The 17,704-nt window shown below is 46.3% G+C and overlaps 1 protein-coding gene across 3 annotated transcripts in view; it reads right to left on the reverse strand.

Moving 5' to 3' along the window:
- The window catches only part of tiam1a (TIAM Rac1 associated GEF 1a), a 60,454-nt gene that overhangs the window by 31,224 nt on the left and 11,526 nt on the right, over positions 1 to 17,704 (reverse strand). Inside the window, exons 1-2 of one of the 3 annotated variants that reach the window (XM_029251064.1) lie at positions 11,083 to 11,437; positions 9,848 to 10,194 (exon numbers count right to left, since the gene is read on the reverse strand). The exons of 1 other annotated variant lie outside the window; for it this stretch is intronic. The gene's annotated coding sequence lies outside the window, so the exon portion shown is untranslated. Of the gene's footprint in view, positions 1 to 9,847; positions 10,195 to 11,082; positions 11,438 to 17,704 lie in introns of those variants that run through there. One more of the 3 variants, XM_029251063.1, reaches the window with a different exon arrangement.

A 17,704-nucleotide genomic window follows, 5' to 3' on the forward strand; every position in this document is an offset into this window, starting at 1 on the left:
TACGGAAATGACAAAATAAATTAAACTAGACCTGTTCAAATCTCTGAGTATGATGTGTTTCTTATTAACATTACTGAGCTGCTAAGCAGAGACCACGGTCTCCAGTGTGTTTACATTACGTTTACATTACTTCCTTCAGCAGACACTTTTCTCCAAAGAAACTTCCAATGAACACTATGTAGTGTTATCAACCCACACCTTATTCACCTAAGGTGACTTACACTGCTATATGCACTACTTACAATGAGTTAATGGGTTAAATAACTGCCGAGAAGGGGCTGTCCTGTGTGGCCGCAGTTTTATTTTTAAAGCTTTAATGAGAGACACTTTACCCATGCATGGTGGAATGGCCACTGTGGCACCGACAGTCCATGAGAAATAATTATGGGTCCGCGTGAAGATACCACAGCACACCTCAGAAGGACCAACCGGGCTTAAACACCATTCCTCAGGGTCCTGCAGAAGCTGTTGTGTCAATGAGCCCGTTAATCTGCTTGTACTGTTTATTTGATTTTCTGCATGGAGAACAAGTGCCGAATGTAATACTGACACATCTAAATATGCAAAAACGTGGCAAGATTCCAACTCTGTGAGAGAAAAGGGAACAGCTTCTTCCCTTCACTGCTTCACCCAATCCCGTGTTCCTGCACCCCCAGACCCAAGCTTTGTTCGCTGCCCCGGTCCCCAGGGTTTTGTTCCCGTGCAATATCTGAGTGTGAGGGGGGGGTCACTGTCACAGTAGGATATGGAAACAAATGACTGCAGTGTGTCTAAGGCACTTATTCAACCCCAACCCCCGCAGCTCCCTGCTTTGGAATAAGAAATCCCTTTAAGAGAGGGACAAAACAATGACACTGTCACACCCGCCTGGGATGGGGGTTCGAGGGACACAGTCGCCCAAACATCCCCTTGCGGCAGGTTCACTTTCATCTCAGTGTGGGGCAAATCTCCCTGACTCAGCAACACTCACACAACAAGAGGCAGCTATAGAATGGGACACATGTACCCTGCACCCGTGGTAAAAACAGAAATATAAAGAAAACGGTCATCCTGGGGGGTGGGGGTAGTGTAGCGAATAAAGAGGCTGCCTTACACTGGACAGAGGTTCAAATCCCACCTCCTGTTATTGTAGCCTTGAGCACAGTATTTACCCTGACTTGATACACTAAAAGTTGCCCCAGCTGTGTAAATGGCTTGATCATTCTCAGTAACATGACATTGTAAAGTCTCTTTGGAGAAGCGTCAGCCAAATAAATGAATTTAAATGTAAATGCTGTGCTGTAACTGATGAGAAGCTGCACTGTAATCCTACTAGCAGAGGGTAAGCAGACACAAGATGTGTTAAAGAGATGGACCAGGTAGTCGCATTGCCTGCACTTCCCATCTAGTGTGACAAATGGTCCAATCTTAGGAGGAGACAACCTGAATAAAGTTCCCATAGATCAGTCCTTCCCAAACCCATGCTTTGCTATTTTCAGCTCTGAGCTGAATTACTTGTGCAATCAACCCTCGTGAGTTAAGACAGTCCATTATGTCACTTCTTGATACATAAAATAAATGTTTATTCAGAGAGACTCTCTGAGAAAAGCATGCTGTTTTAAATTCCAAATCATTCAGTGACCAGAGTTCCTCAAAAGGATTGTGTATGACTGAATAATTGCTTCTGTGCAGAGGAGCGGTCTGGTTTTATTTTAACCACAAATTCATGAAAAACAGCATGTCTGTAAAATGATCCCTTGTTATTTTGCCTCCTCTCTTTTCTACTTAACACAACATGAATGATACACAAAATGTCAGGCTTACTGTTAACAATTACAACATGTTTTCTTTTATTCTATAACAGCAATATTTTTAAAAGGAGGTATGAAAAAATGTTTTCAACTGTTAGGGTTCTGAATTTAAACGCTAATTTCATTTTTTCCTGTTTTACTAAAACTGAACTTACTGCTTGCTTAAGAAAGAGACACAAAGCGATACCTTTGAGGACGATCAAGGTCCAAACACGCCCTGCGGCAGTTACACAGAGCGCCGGTACCGTGCTGTAACCTGAGCCAGCTGGCCATGGTCAGGGGCCATGCCCCCAAGCAGAGATATCCAATAACCTTGTCTCCCCACCCTCTAGCCATCCTCCATTGTTTGAGCGACAGCTCGATTTCGCGCCCTTTGTCAGGAAAGACCCCGTGGGGGGGGCGCTCCTTCCAGAAACACCCGGGCCTGCTGGGACAGAAGAAGGGGCAAACAGGTTTTGGGCTTCTGCACCTGCCTCCGCCTCCCAGCCCCCCGTGCCGCGTCTCCTTCCCTCTTCCCTTTAAGCGCCGCTGGCTGATGGAATGTCAGTTAAAGCAAGAAGCAGTTAGTAGTTGCCCTACAGCCAGAAACTGACTCATGGGCTTTCATTTGAAATGGGAGGGAGAGGCAATTAGCAACTGGAAATGAATTTCAGAAGAGAATGACAATTAAGCACAGAAGGCTCTCAAACAGAAAAATACAATGAATGTAGGAAAATATTATGACAAGTATTCGTTATGCTAAATCAGCATGCCATGGTCTTTAAAAAGACTTGCATGTTTTTGTGGACGCTTCCAGAAAAGGATGACAAAGGTAGGTGGTGGGAGTACAGCTCTTGGGTTTTATGATCTTATGTAAGAGCAGCCCAACAGAGATCCTTCAAAAAGTTATCTTTATTTCTGGAATACCTCAGGAGGGTTCCTGCCGTTTGCATTTGTGTGGTTTTGAGAATGTGGACAGAAGAAAGGCTAAACATACCGGCCTGATGGCCTCGTACCCCAAGACCTGCTTGAGTAGCACTCAAGACTAAGCAGAGCTCTTCCAGTTCCGTACAGAAAAGCACACCAAGTGTCTTTTCAAGAGAATCTCCCTGTTGTTGCCACTGTTCAGCTGCCTCAGGCTTGTGCATGGGACAAACCAAGTAAAAAGCAACAACAGTGTATGTTATTTCTTCAGTTTTAGAAACGAAAATAGGGCACACATGTGTCTGGCACAACTGCTGATCATCACAAAAAATTCTCAGGTCACACATCAGTTGGTTGCATGTGACAATAGGCCACGGAGGCAGATAAGGAATAAGAAGCATAGCTTAGGTGCCCACATGCCAAGAGCAATTTCAAAGTGGAATCCAAAGATCTTCTGACATTCACTAAAGATAAGCTTCATGAGAGTAGCTACACACAGAGTCTAGTAGAGGAACAGCAGAGGCTTGTACCAACGGCATGGCTGTACCCTCCCGTGAGGAATCTTCGTACAAACACAGACCCTTCATCCTTACGATCAGATCATGGGGTTGACATTAAATTGCCCACATTCAAAGCAATCGGGGACCATTTAGGGCACATGGCTGTTGTCCCTAGCGTCTTTATCCAGTACACCAGCGACAGCCAGCTCCAACCCAACCGGTTAGGAGTCTTGCTCCATGCTACTCTCGTCTTCTTGTCAGAAACGTTGGACATTATAAAAAAAATGCTGTTTCTCAGGCTTCATCTCAGGCCCCAGCCTCTCTGACGCTAAGCCTCCCCAGCTGCTGAATGGGCTGAATTTCCCCAGCACGAGTGAATACACGGAGGCTTTTAACATCTTCTTTCAAAGCCTCTTTTCCTATCTCCCCCTTGCTACCTTTCTGGCCTGATATCCTCAAGGCTTCTTTTCCCTCACTTCCATATTTAGTGTGGTCTCATCTGAACCCAAAATTCAGTGTCTTCATTCATTGCTCCCACAGTTGCCACATTTATGAATTTTTAATCAAGGGGTACTTCCTCTTTTTTTGTGCCTTTTTTTTCCAAAGGCTTATTTTAGGATTTTTCCACAGGATTTTAACCGTAACCCTAGAAACGCAGGGCAAGATACAGCCAAGGGCTTTTAAGCAGAGACCAGCGCTACTGGCTGACTCAAGGATTAGCACATAGCGGATCCTCGAGTCCCCCCCCACCCCATGCCTGCCAGCAGTGTGGGGTGAGCACGCGATCAGCCTCCCTGGTAAACGAAATGATCTGGTGCAACCTGTATGGTTCAGGCTCTGCAGCTTGTTGTGTCTAAACTGACGAAAATACAAAAAATTAATCTACATGTCATAAAATGTAAAATCTGTATATGTTGCACAGAGCTACCATTGATTTAGGTTTCTTATTTTGTCAGCTTCAATTCAAAAAACGAGTCACGATTTTATAGCCGCCAGTGCCAGTGAAAGCTTAACAGTTCGAGTTGAAGACATGATCAGACCAATTAAAAATCAAGCCAAAATTCTCCCCTGGGGAACAGGTGGCAAGGTGGATAAGGAACTACACCAGATAAGTTGACAACTAAATGTTCAAATCCCCGTAGCAAAATCCAACAGGGTACTTGACATAAATTTCTCCAAAAATCCACCTGGACAAAACAGGCAAACGTACAAAATTGTGTGCTGTGTAAATGGATTAGGATAATAGTGTCTCCAAAGGAAATAAACAGTAGGCAATGCTACCTGTGGCTGGAGGTGTTTTGTTGGGCTGTATTTCGAGTCCTCAGGTGGATTCTGGTACATGTTAGAGTGGACCACTGTTCAAGAAAGTTATTATTTTTGCCCCTGATGACAGTGGAACAAAGGCTTCTGAGCAAGTGGAGGCCAGCAGACCTGTTAACTATTGGACAAAGACTCATCTGGAGAGGAAGGGCCAGGGGGTCTTGTTTGATGAGGTGTGGAGTTACCCTACAGTGCAAGACAGGGGACACACAACAGGAAGTCAGCCACTCCCCACCACCCTGTGAACCCCATGGCTGACCTCAATCACTCCACCCCCTACAAGCTCTTCATGTTGGCAAATGGAGCATACGTGTATAACCAACTGTCAAGTAGGGCGGCACATACTTTAGCACCAGTCAAACTCTCACTTGTCATCAATACACGGGCTTCAAAAACCATCAGGTTATATTATATTTAAATCTATTTATTTAGATAACGGTTTTCTTCAAAGCAATTTACAATGTTAAACTAAAAACGATGATTTACCCATTTATATAGCTGGGGACTTTTTACAAGAGCAATTCAGGTTAAGTACCTTTCTTACGGGTACTAGAGCTGGAGGTGGGGTTTGAACCTGTGTCCTTGTAGACTAAGGCAGCAGCCTTAATCACTACACTACCTTGCTGCCCATTGCATTACATTATATTGCCTTAAATAACATTCTAATCATAGGGGGCGTGGTGGCGCGGCGGTGCGGCAGGCTTGGCTGGCTCCTGCTCTCCGGCGGTCTGGGGTTCGAGTCCTGCTTGGGATGCCTTACAATGGACTGGCGTCCCATCCTGGGTGTTTCCCTTCCTCGCTCCAGCCCTGCGCCCTGTGTTGCCGGGTTAGACTCCAGTTCACCACGACCCTGCTTGGGACAACTGGTTTCAAACAGTGTGCGTGTATGTGTGATAACATTCATAGCTCAGGGGAAAGTTTTCATAGGAACTACACCAGACTTTTTACTAAAAAACGCATGTAGTTTGTACTACCCAGAAGTACAGCAGAAGGCCTCATACTGAGAAAGAGACAAAAGGACAAGTTGCAGCACCTCCAGGAAGCAGAGATTAAGTGCTTGGATAGATGGGATGCATGGAGTGGGGGAGGGGTCATCGTAGACCAAGACACCTGGGTCAACAAACAGAACCATGAAAACAGTGTTCTTCTGACAGAACAAAGAGGGAGTGAAGTGAAGGGGGTGAGGAAGAGGCTTGTGCTTTTATTTGGTCAGGAAGGTGAACGGGCAGTAAAGTCACTTCGAACTTCTCAGCAGGGTAGGGGAGGAAGGTCTGCATCCACTAGGGTCTGGGCAAGCTGAACTACCGGGACAGTAGTTTAAGACAAACAGCATGGCGAGCAGCTGGTAATGCCTCACAGTGCCTGGGCTGTGGTTTTTGATCTGGGATTCAATCTGCAATCATTCTGTGTGGAGTCTGCCTGTTTCTGCTGTGCTTGCATGGGTTTACTCCCAAAACCAAGTGTGAAAGAAGACAGCAGTAAACCACTTCCACACCCTCCCTTACCATGTGAGCGTTTGCCATGAGTTGACTTCGATTTATCCGCACTTACCCTTACTTTACCTTAGCTTACAACAAGTTCCTACTCACTTCATAAGTTTTCACAGGGTATGTTCTGTACTCACCCCTAGTCAAAGCCCAACCCCCCTTCATAAACTTTACCCCAGCGCCACCTCACGTGCCGAGCAGAATCCCGTTAAAACACCTTTTTAGCAAAACAGCCGTTGTGTGCGAAAAATGTTAGCGAGAAAGTGTCACAACCCTGCCTTTCCGTACAACTTGTAAGACCCGTTTCCAGTGACTTCAAGGAGTAACACCCAACGCTGATGACAGTGTGGGACAAACAGCTCATTCTTACTTTAGCTTCTTCCTCTGCACGCAAAGGTGACAGTCATTTGCGTGTCTAAAGTATTAAGGAAGACAAAACTGTTAACGTCATTACAGTATGATAATACAGGTACCAAGGAAATAGGAGCGTGTCAGTATAACTGCTCAACTGTTACGGAAATATTTAGATGTCAGTGCAGTGTAATTATACAGCCACTAAACAACTACTGAGAAAATCTATGAAGGTCAACATTCTGCCATGACTTAACATCTTCTTCTGCTTCCTCTGGGAAGGCTCAGGTTTCCAACAGCCAAGAATCAGGGCCCGGCCCACTCACTTTTCACCTCTGACCTCCGCAAAGACACGCACCTTTAACAGAGACCACTGTTGTCCACCTCAATGCACCTTTCAGGCAGCGCAGTGACATTTCCCTCTACACAGCATCATCTTACATGCGCATGCACATATGTGCAGACTACCATGCACTCATCACCGTGTCGCTGCGGAAGATGATCCACAGCAGGTGTCCGAGAGGAAAAAAAACAAGTGACAGTTTGTTTCTGCTGGAGTCCTTCTGTGGGGCTAGATGCAATCGATGAGTATGACACCTGCACCACTTGTTTTGGGGAAACGGTTTGGCGATTTTGGACTTAGGGCAGACAGCTGAATGCATCCAGCAAAGGAAGCGAATATGTACAAGGACCAGGACCTGCACATGCATGCCCAGCCTTAAACTAGATCCTCTTTCTTTGGCATCAGAATTGCACGGCACCCTGCATCAATTAACTAACTTGGATCTCATATGAGGCACACGGGCAGATGGGAATACCCCTTCCACATAAGGAGGTGAGTCTGTCACGCAAAGCCTCAGCTGCAGTACAGGCGCAATGCTCTTGTGATGCTTTCTGACGTAGCACATTCCGCCACATCTGCTGCATAGATGCGTCTCCTTCGCTGGCCACGGGGGGAAACAGGCAGGACAAACGCAGGACACATCGCAGACACAACGCAGACAGAGATTTTGCTCCCAGGGTGGTATGCAGGAACAATGCACTTTTTTAAAGAAGAGAGACGTAACAATAATGACAGTAAACCAGCATGCTGCAAGTCTCCCTCTGCAGAAAACATCACATTTCTTCCAGGTCAGCAAGCAGGGACCCTGAGTCGGCTCATTACCAACTGCAGCACTTGAGCGTCTCTTTGCAAGGCCAAAAAATCAGCTGCATTATAGAGACTAGCACAATTTTTTTCCCTGGACTGTTTCTCAAGATCAAGGCTGGATCACTGGCACAGCTGGAAAACACTTGTTTGGCAGTTACAGGTATTTTAGCTAATTTCAAGTCTTACTCAGATGACATCACTTGAAGGGAACCCACAGAACTCCAGCTGTTGTACCAACTGGGCCGGTCGTACACACCTAAAAGAGGAAATGTCAGCGACAACAACACCTGTTGACTGTAAGGGGGAGTGTCACGTTCCTTAGGGTAGATGAAACGATCACTTCGCTGCCCAAAAGCCAACTGCTTCCGGACAGCTCTCCTTCTGCCCCAGGTAGCTCTGATCAGTTTTAAAACACATCAAGTGACACATGAAGACAAAAAAACATTTAAAAAAAATACTTCTCTCTGCCTCATTGACACTGAAGGGTTAGAAAAACAATCCTTCCCTGCCACCTCCCACAAACTTGAATCACAGAACAGATGCTCTCTCTCCAAGTTTCACTCCACACCCCTCCCCCCAGCTCCTCGAGCCATTACCTCCCGCACGGTGGGGCAGGATAGGCTGAAAGTCACATAGCTGGCTTCGGCTCCCAGGGAGGGGTAGAACAAAATCTTCAACCGAAAGGTGACAAAGCCTTCTGGGCCTTCACTGTGGTAACCCTGAGCTCACCACAGTAGTATGTTTATATGTTTCCTACTCAGGTGTGCTGAAACCTACTTCCGTTCATCTTCAAACCTGGCCTGATAGAAAGACTTTGTACAGCTCCCTGTGGCACAGTGAGTGGGGCTATTAGACCTCAGACAATATTATATTTTTCCTCCACATGAAGCAATTTCACAGGGGAAGTCGAGAGCTGATCCACTTTGTTTCTTGGACTTACAGCCTACACGAACAGCGGACTACAGCATGGTCACACAACCCAGCCGAACCAGCTCAATGGTATTTCTGAAGAGAGGACTGCGTCAGAACACACCCTCTGTGTGCGTACACACAGTGACACGCTATCAAATACAGTGGGAAAAATGCCAGGAAAAGACAATCTCTCTGAGACACACACACACACACACACACACACACACACACACACATACACGTACAAGTGCATTCCAAGAATCATATGACACTTCAGTGCTCTACAGAGGTGAGTAGTCACAAAGACACACGGGTAAAAAAAATGCAGCTGGAAGAAGACAGTCTTGCACAGCTTAATTTGTGAGGAGGGTAGCAAACAACCCATCACACCATGTATGAGGTGCATCAAAAGCATGAAAACCCAACACCCATCAATAATGAATCAAAGAAGGGAGAGGAACAAGAAGCAAAACTATGCTCTAGCTTGAGCCATGCTGGAGTATCCCACAATCCTCCTGATGCACCCAATTTCTCCCAGGCTTATACTTAAACAAATTCTCATGAACAAACATTTAAATACTCTGAAGGGGCCCTGTTCTGCATTCATGTTTTTTTGGCACCGTCATTAACTGTGCGATCGTGGAAGCCGGGGAACCAGACACAGGCACTGGCGGTGGAATGATGACAACACAGAAACCCGAGAGCACCATCACAGCACACTTCTAGAACAACACGCCACACAGGATGAAGAAACCCCCATGATAGACTGTGTTTATATTATTCCCTTGGTGGTCCAGAAGGGGATGGAACTATGGTGTCTAAGTGAGAAGTTACGAGTGTGTGTGCAAAGGGTACAGTAGGGTGTGTGTGTATGCGTGGAGGGAAGCGTTATGGCGAAGCTGAGATGTGCGTGCATGCTGAGCATGTACATACATGAGCGTGTGGAAGCGATGGAACACAGTGCATTGTGTGGGGGGGGGGGGTGACGTGGCGTTAGAGACACACAGAAGTGGGTCAGCCTTCTCTCTCCCCGGGCTCTGACTTACTATCGGCCTCCAACGCACCCACTCCTCGCTGTGACCCATTTACACAGCGTTAAACACGCACCCCCTGCCCTATTCCTGCCCTCCAGTCAAGGGTGTGCGGCAGGGTAAGAAACAGATCTTCCAGACCCCCCGACTGAAGTGCTCACTAACATACTCATTCATTAGGCTCCTCGAAAGAAGCCAACAGAAGGGAGCACAAACCATTCATAAGACTGTGTTTGAGTCTCCTGCAAAACCTTATATCAGGGCACAAAAAGCCCACATGAACCACAAAATGCAGGAAATCATCACAAGGGAAGGGTCTCCAGGACCATAATGAAAATTTGTCTCTTTAACATACATCTTGGGACAAATGTATCTCTTCTTGATACTGCAGAAAGAGGCTCACCTTCGACAGCTGCGCCGTCTTCCAGGCTTCCTCGTAACTCTGAGGGAACCGGTGCCAACGCTTATCTGCTATGTTTCTCCTTTCCTGAGAAAACGAGATGTGCAAAGCGAAGGGAGACCAGGTAGAGCGAGATGTGGTGAAGTGCTGGCACACCTTACTACCCTCACCGCAGGGAAAGAGGAAAGCCAGAATTGTTTTCCCTCCACTTTTGCAGTCCTGTTAACATGCTGCTCACGTACAGGCGCACACAGAAGCGTGCAGATGTTTACAGAAGAGCGAGAGCTGACGCAGCAGCCTCGGCAATCACCAGCAGGATGTACGGCAGGGTAAGAATGACAGTGCAACACCTGCAAATCAGACAAAGCAAACACATTACCACCGGATGTAGGTAGGGTGGGGATGGGGCTTGGGGGGGGGGTCCTCTCGGTTCTCTGGTCCTAGGTCATGTCCGCATTCCTTATTCGGTCAGCACAGTTGACAACCCCAAGCCCCAAACCCCCCAGCACAGGAAGTGTAAAGCATTTCTCACACCGTTGAAGGCTGCACATACACTCCTCACACTCCACGTCACCCCCACCCCCAGCTAACCACCACACGCATCCTCTCCTCTTGTTCGTCTTCCCCATTTCCAGTTCCTTTCCCCTGTCCCTCTCATGCTCACAATGCCTCCACTTCGTCTGCATTGTCATTACAATGATGTGCACACGTACACAGGCAGCCTACTATTGTTGGCCACACAGAAGACTCCCACAGTGGCTTACCACACACACACACACACACACAGACACACACACACGCGAGCACGCGCACTCACATACACACACACTGAGGGAAATGAAAGAGGGCAGTAAAAACGCAAAAACACTGGGTGCATCATTTTAGACTTCCAACCACAGTGTGGTGAAGGATCACCACTACAAAGTTGATGCACGCTGGCGATAGTACTACAGTACGCAGTGGCTGTCAAACAGTTCCCCAGAAGCCTTCAGAAGAGACTTGGAGAAATTAAGAAACAGGAAATATTTAATTGGATGTAATTGGATATCTAAGCAGATGCAAGGAATCCTATCTTTCTCATCATGCCCCAATACTTTCTCAGCAGTGAGGAACTTCTAAGCTAGTGTGCTGTATGTCAGAGAGTGCCGATCCCCGTAATCAAGCACACGCACAACATGCATTGGCCAAACATGAGCTAAAATAGAGCAGAGCACTCAAACACACACATAATGCCTCACCTCCCCGGCAGGTAGCTCCGCGCTGCTCCGTTCTGCTAAGGCGCCCTGCAGAAATCCCAGCCTTCGCAGTCCATTCAGGCTATTTCCAGCACTCCACTGTATTCCAGCGCAGACTGGCTCCTGTGTGCAAGGATGAGTCGACCAACCGAGAGCGAAGACGAGATGTGTGGGCTTGTGCCTCCCCCTCTCGCTTGCTCGCCCATCCGCCTTCCCGCTCCCTCTCTCTCTTGCTTGAATGCTCCAACTTTACCCTCCCTCTCCAGTTCCTCCTTCTTCTGACTGACAATTGACTGTCGGTGAGTGTGGAGTCCTTTTGTTATTTCTTTTAAGCCCCAGGAACTCCTCCTGTCTCCTTTTTAATTGTCTGCACTACCCAGCGTAAAGCATTACACACACACACACACACAGAGGCAGATTTATACGTATACCCATCCTCTGCTCACCACGTTCCGGAGGAGTCAACCGAGGTCTCTCACCTTGGCACAACAGCGGAAACAAACAAACAAACAAACAAAAATACCACAGTCATCCCCTGGCTTTCTTTCCATTCGTGAAGAAACCATGAGAAATCTGAGCAATCATCTTGATGACTAAGCATGGGGCTTAACAAGAACAAGCACCTTGGAAAGGAAAAAAAAAAAACAGCAGTGCTGCCCCAGTGTGGGGGGACAAGGGGACAGGGGATGCCATTGAGGCATCGGGACCCCACATGGCCCAGAACACCAGCGTACTCCACTTTGCCCCCACGTCGCTCAGAAACAGAACCAGGAAGAGGCCGGGCGGCGTTGTCATGGCACCACTGAGGTAGCAAGCGTGCCAGCAAACGTCATCAGTGGCAGCCTGCCTTTGCTGTGCTTTCAGACTCACATAAACTGCTGAGAGAGGGGAGAGAGTCTGGAGGGAGGGATTAGGGAGCAAAGAAAGGAGAGATTGCTCGAAGAACACACAAGAGTTCAGGAAACACTGTCATGATGCATGGAGCACACTTTCGTCCTCAAAGTTTGGCGGAACAGAGCTGGCTGTCAGCAGCTCTTCCTCGACACCTCCTTCATTCTCCTTAGCCTAAAAATCAAGACCTTTGACATTTACAGGGCATCTTTATCTAAACATGGAGCCACATCTTATCACCAAGGAATGTGGGCTAACACTAAGAGCAACAACAAAAAATCAATGCGTGATTAAAAGAAACATTTACACGGAAGAAAAAATGTTTGCGCTACTGCACAAACACCAAATGATGACATGCAAATGAACAGCTGAGTGGTTCCCAAACTGGGATCATAACAAACAGATTGCAGGATCAAAACACGGTCAGGCATTTGAGTTGAATTATTCTATAAAATATGGGTAAAGAATAAAACTGCAAACCGTGAGTGAAATTACAAGCTGTGAAACTGCATAAAAGGAGACAGCTACAGAGGAGAGCTGTGAGAAAGCACTTTCAGGGATGATCCTTGCAAATGGCAGAAGTCAAAAAAGGCTTGAAAGGTCTGCAGTGACCCGAATGGTTGAGCAGGGCCTCACCAGCAGGAAGGAGGTCCACAGGACCAGGCCTTGTAAAGCAAACAAAGGAGCAGGAACACACCTTTGCCCCCCAGGCACCTAGTGGCATTCCACTGGAACAGCCACCACCTACGAACCTTTGCATGCCCCACCCCCGAGCTGCCTGGAATTTCATTTGACTTTGAAAAGTTTGGATCCACTCCAGTCGCTGCTGTACAACATCCTGTGGATGATAGGTGCACGCATGGGGCACCCATGTCCTGCTCCCAAACACCAATCAGGACAAAACTACAGTCCAGCATCATCAGTTAGCAGGTATGCTTCAGAATACACCCACACCAAAACTGCTTGTCCCAAACAGGAATCCAACTCAGCAACATAGGTCGTAAGGCTGGAGAGGGAGGGGACACACCCAGGATGGGACACCAGTCTGCCACACCAATCTGGCACAAGGCACCCCAAGTGGGACTCGAACCCCAGACCCACCAGAGACCAGGCACAGGCCAAATCCACTGTGCCACTGCACCCTGACACCCAAAAACCTCGCCACAATCAACAATGAAAGACATGGTGTGCGGTGACAGGGATTAATGCATGTTTATTGACTTCCTGCTCCAACATTTTAATCCCAAAGAGAAGAAAACCAAACAAAAAACTACAGTGTAACTGTAACCACTTGTTTTGGCTCACAGATGAATGGTGCTTGTCTCGGTGGACCATCTGCAACTAGTAGCATTAAAGGTATGTATTTACACAAACTGCCAGCCACACAAACATACAATTAGTAATTTGTACATGAAAAAGACATTTCACTGTGTCCATAACCAGTTTCAGTGGTGCCTGCTTAAAATGAGTCTTCTCCAAAGATACACGCTGTGCTTAGCTAACTCACTCACATGTGGTTGTTCCCTTCACTGCAAAATTCACTGCTGTTGATGACACATACAGGCTGACGTGTCAATCACGTCACCACCTGTGACCACAGATCGAAGAAGAGGCAAAGGTGGGGACACCACCTGTCCCCAGCACATCATGTACTAAGAGAGCCCCTTGTTTCCCTCTACATCTCCTTCCCTGGTTACATACCCTGGCTCCTTGCCAGGGCAGAGTGTGACGGAAGGTGACACTTTGGTCCAGGATCAGTTGATGGCAGACTTTTATTTACAATCGCCTGGAACTACTTTCCCCATAACGGCACTTGTCCCAGATCAGTCAAAGATGAGGACTAGCGCAGTGTCTCAGACCAAACTCAAACTCTCATCATCCTGTTTGGGATGATAACAGCTTTCTATTTCCCCATTCACGCTGCATTTGCATTTATTCATCAGCAACTAATAACATTAAGGTACTTACAATTATTTACCCAGCTGGACAATTTTACTGGACCAAGTCAGGGCATGTACCTTGCTCAAGAGTACTATAGCAGAAGGTGGGATATGAACTTCAGTGCTTGGGTACTTGAGTGCTCCATAGAACTAATCAGTACGCTACCTGCAGCCTCTAAAATTTGTGTGCTGGATCATAGTCAATCCTCCCAACACTCTGAATATGTGTCCAAGTGAGGAGCGGACACACGGAGATCCACAAGAAAGGTATCACCTCATTCCATCCACAAGGAGCCAAGGTACAGTGATGAGCATCCCTTAAGCAATCGTCATTTCGGTGCCAAGTAAAAATTATACCCAAAGATAATGCAAATGCCTCATCTGTGCAGATGTGACAGAATTATTTTTTCAAGCACAAGGTACATGAATAACATATATCATAAACAAAAAACACACTTTATGAAATACATTAGAACACTTCTTGTCCCTGGGTATGACATTACCCATTAGAATCTGAATGACCCTCTCCCATGTACACAGGCAGGTGTTATAGCTGCAGCATTAAACCATCCTTGTTTTTTGGTGGGAATGTGTTGGCCAAACCCGCCAAGGTCACTCCCCAATTTGCTCTCAGCCATTTAGAACTCTCTGAGCAAATTATAAATATGCACACTTGAGAGGCAATTCACTGCATTGCCTTTTTGAGAAGGGATAAACAAAAGCACAGGAAAACAAGCAGGCCACAGGGACGGGGGATTAGACTACGCTTGTAGACCAAAACATGCTCTCCTGTTTTATCTGCTCAAAAAGGTGGCACAAATTCTTCCAGACAAGGTGGCTTCCTTATGTACCAGCAGAGAGATACAACACAATCCTCCATGGAGGAAAAGGTAAAATTAAATGTTCTTCTTTCCTCATAGAATAAAACTGGTGGGGGGTGGGGGTTGCATGATGTGTGGAAAATATTTGTTTGTATGTTTCTCTTGCTCATTAATCCTGTTTAATTTCTCCATCAAACCATGCTGTGAGTCTATTCAGCTAAATGCAATTAACAATCAGTGATGTTCAATTACAGCTCCCTCAAAGAGAGAAACCTGCAATGGGGGTGGGGGTGACAGCTGTCCACATTAGTCAACCTTCTCCTTTGTATCATCACCACTGGACAGAGTGTTGGGAAAGCCAGCCAAGGTAAAATCCCACCTCAACCAGTTAGTACCTTAATGCACAACTTAGCAATGAGAAACAGTGCAAATACATCCATGAATCCTTTACGGATAATGGACCAAATTAGTGAATATTCCTCAAATACCATAAAAGGCTGCAAAAAAAGATGTGTAGACTGAACTATCACTATGACAATGTACAGCTTATGTAAAAATTCTGGAGCAGAATCCAGTGTGCTTTGGAATGCATTTTTTACAGGCTTTGAATTTATTTTTAAAATGTGGAAATTCAAGAGGCTTTACGGCGCCAGGCAAAATCTCTGATTTGTCCAAGCCTGTGGGAATGAAATGGATAACACAGCCTATGTTCTTACTCCAGTAAATCTGATGGACAGGACCTATCCAACCACAACCATATTAATGAAGGGTATTATCACATTAGAGGAGACAGTCAGACGAATTGTGGCACGTGGAGATCGAGCGTAATCAACCTGTGAAAATCTCTTCATAAATCAGACACGCAGACCCGCGCCCAGGGAAATGGCGCAATCCGTAGTAACCCAAGTGCGGATGATGTATTTGGCTATTCGAGACATCTTTTTGAGTAGGGGAGCACGGGCCGGAATCCCGTCTCCCTTGAAGGCGGGCGAATTCCAGCGGAGATTACAGAGCGTGCAGGTTTAAAGATGGCGAGCACGCAGAAGCCCTGGACAGGGTCGAGTTAATTAGCGGAGAGCCGCGGCAGTCCATTGTAGGGTGGGTCCTCGCTCCAATTTACATCAAAGCCCTGGTGCAGTGACCAAATTATAGCAGAAAACACTCAGTCTGTTGGCAGAAGGGGCCACCAAAGACAATCCCTGTAAAAACAGGGTCTTCAAGCTTTATACTGAATTGGGCAGACATCACGGTGGTGGATAATTACAATGCAAATATATGCAAAGACGCACATGCAAATGTTCATACGCTGCTGGGAAGTTATTACCTTCCTTATGTAACATTTCGCTCATACCTTCCCTGCATGCCAAGGGGCACCACTATGCAACGCTTACCGCCACAGGGAACTGGGTCAATTTCATGCAAAGATGCATGTAGTATAAATGGTAACAGGTCAAAATAGTGCTTACAATGTTATCAGATGAAACTCTGAAGGATCAAGAGAGAAAAAATCTTTTAGAAACGCGTGTAGAAAAGTAAAGGTTGAAAACTTTGCATGCACGGAAAACAAAAACCCCACCGAGTCTTTTTGTCGCTCTGGACACAGTACAAGGCTCTAAGCTGTTCCAGTATGGGGGTGATTTGCGCATTTTGCAGGTTCTCTGTGTTTTTTGTGGGCTTGCGTTTGGGACGTGTTCAGGCATTTCGGCAAACCAGTCCACCAAACAAGTGAGCGCTGTACAACTGGCCGTGGTGGACACCCTCCTACAGACCAGGCCTCCTATGAGTCACATTCCGTTTGTCACTTCTTATAAGCCTCCAATTTGCCACCTTCGGAAAACCTCCTGCGTCATTGTGTTAAGCTCTTTAATAGAGCAGCTTTTTTAAAAATGCCTGGATCTCAGAAACATACATTCAAAAAAAAAAAAACACAAGAGCACAGGATATGTAAACTTTCTACAAAAAAGTATACAATGTCTCAATTTAATGTTAATTTAGTCCGTATCATGTGATTTCTCTGGCCTGCATCAGTCCTCCACATAAGTACTAATTATTTGCTGAAGGAACATCAAACATCTGAAAGGAAGACTGATGTGCACCTGTGAAAGAGGTGGGGAAAACCTAGGCGTGCTCACCTATAATTATCAGGGTTTTTAACTATCATGTAATGTGCTGAAATACAATCCCCAAAAGAGGCATAATTCTGGGCCTATTTCCAGCAAAACAGGGACAAAATTAAGCACCGCAGCTCCCAGGAAAGGAGGGAATGTACAAAACAGAGTAATGCTTATTTAGTTTTTATAAAGGCAGCCCAGGCAGAGAAGATGCATTAACAACAGGTTTGTCTAGAAGAGATGTCAATCAACAGTGCAAAATTAAATTGTTAAGCTGATCAGGAATAGCTGTTTGGAATGTCTTATGCTAGTGGAATGTGTTCTTATTTAATCAAACCACGCAAAAAAGTATCCTCGGTTGATTCCATTCTCGTTCTTCTGTTTCTGCATATCTCGGACCTGCATCCCGTGCGTATGCGAGAAAAGCCCTCATCGTTCATAATGTTGACCGGAAAGGAAAAATCGGCAGATACGTTCAAGAAAATGCAGTTGTACGACGACAACCTGATTATACCATGTCTATTTAGAAACCATCAAAACATGTGAAATAAAAAGATCCTCTGTGTGGATTTTATTTTTAAAAAATCTGTACAGACAGAGCCTGTCTTTGCACGTCTGGCCACTCTGAGACAAAACAGGCCTCCTTGTTCTCGGCATGCGGGGAGTCCCAGTCCTCTTAGAAGGCAGCCCTGGCGACCTGCCCATGGGAGGCAGGCCGCGGAGCAGGGATAACCAGACGTCGCGCAATCTGGGCTTGACTTCTCGCTGGTCCACTTCACAGGATGCCTAACTGGACTGGAGCCCAAAGCAACCCAGAAGAGTCCTCAACCCAGGGGACCCATCACTTTGGAGCAGGAGTACT

The sequence above is a fragment of the Scleropages formosus genome, chromosome 4, assembly GCF_900964775.1.
Source record: "Scleropages formosus chromosome 4, fSclFor1.1, whole genome shotgun sequence".
NCBI classification, from domain to species: domain Eukaryota; kingdom Metazoa; phylum Chordata; class Actinopteri; order Osteoglossiformes; family Osteoglossidae; genus Scleropages; species Scleropages formosus.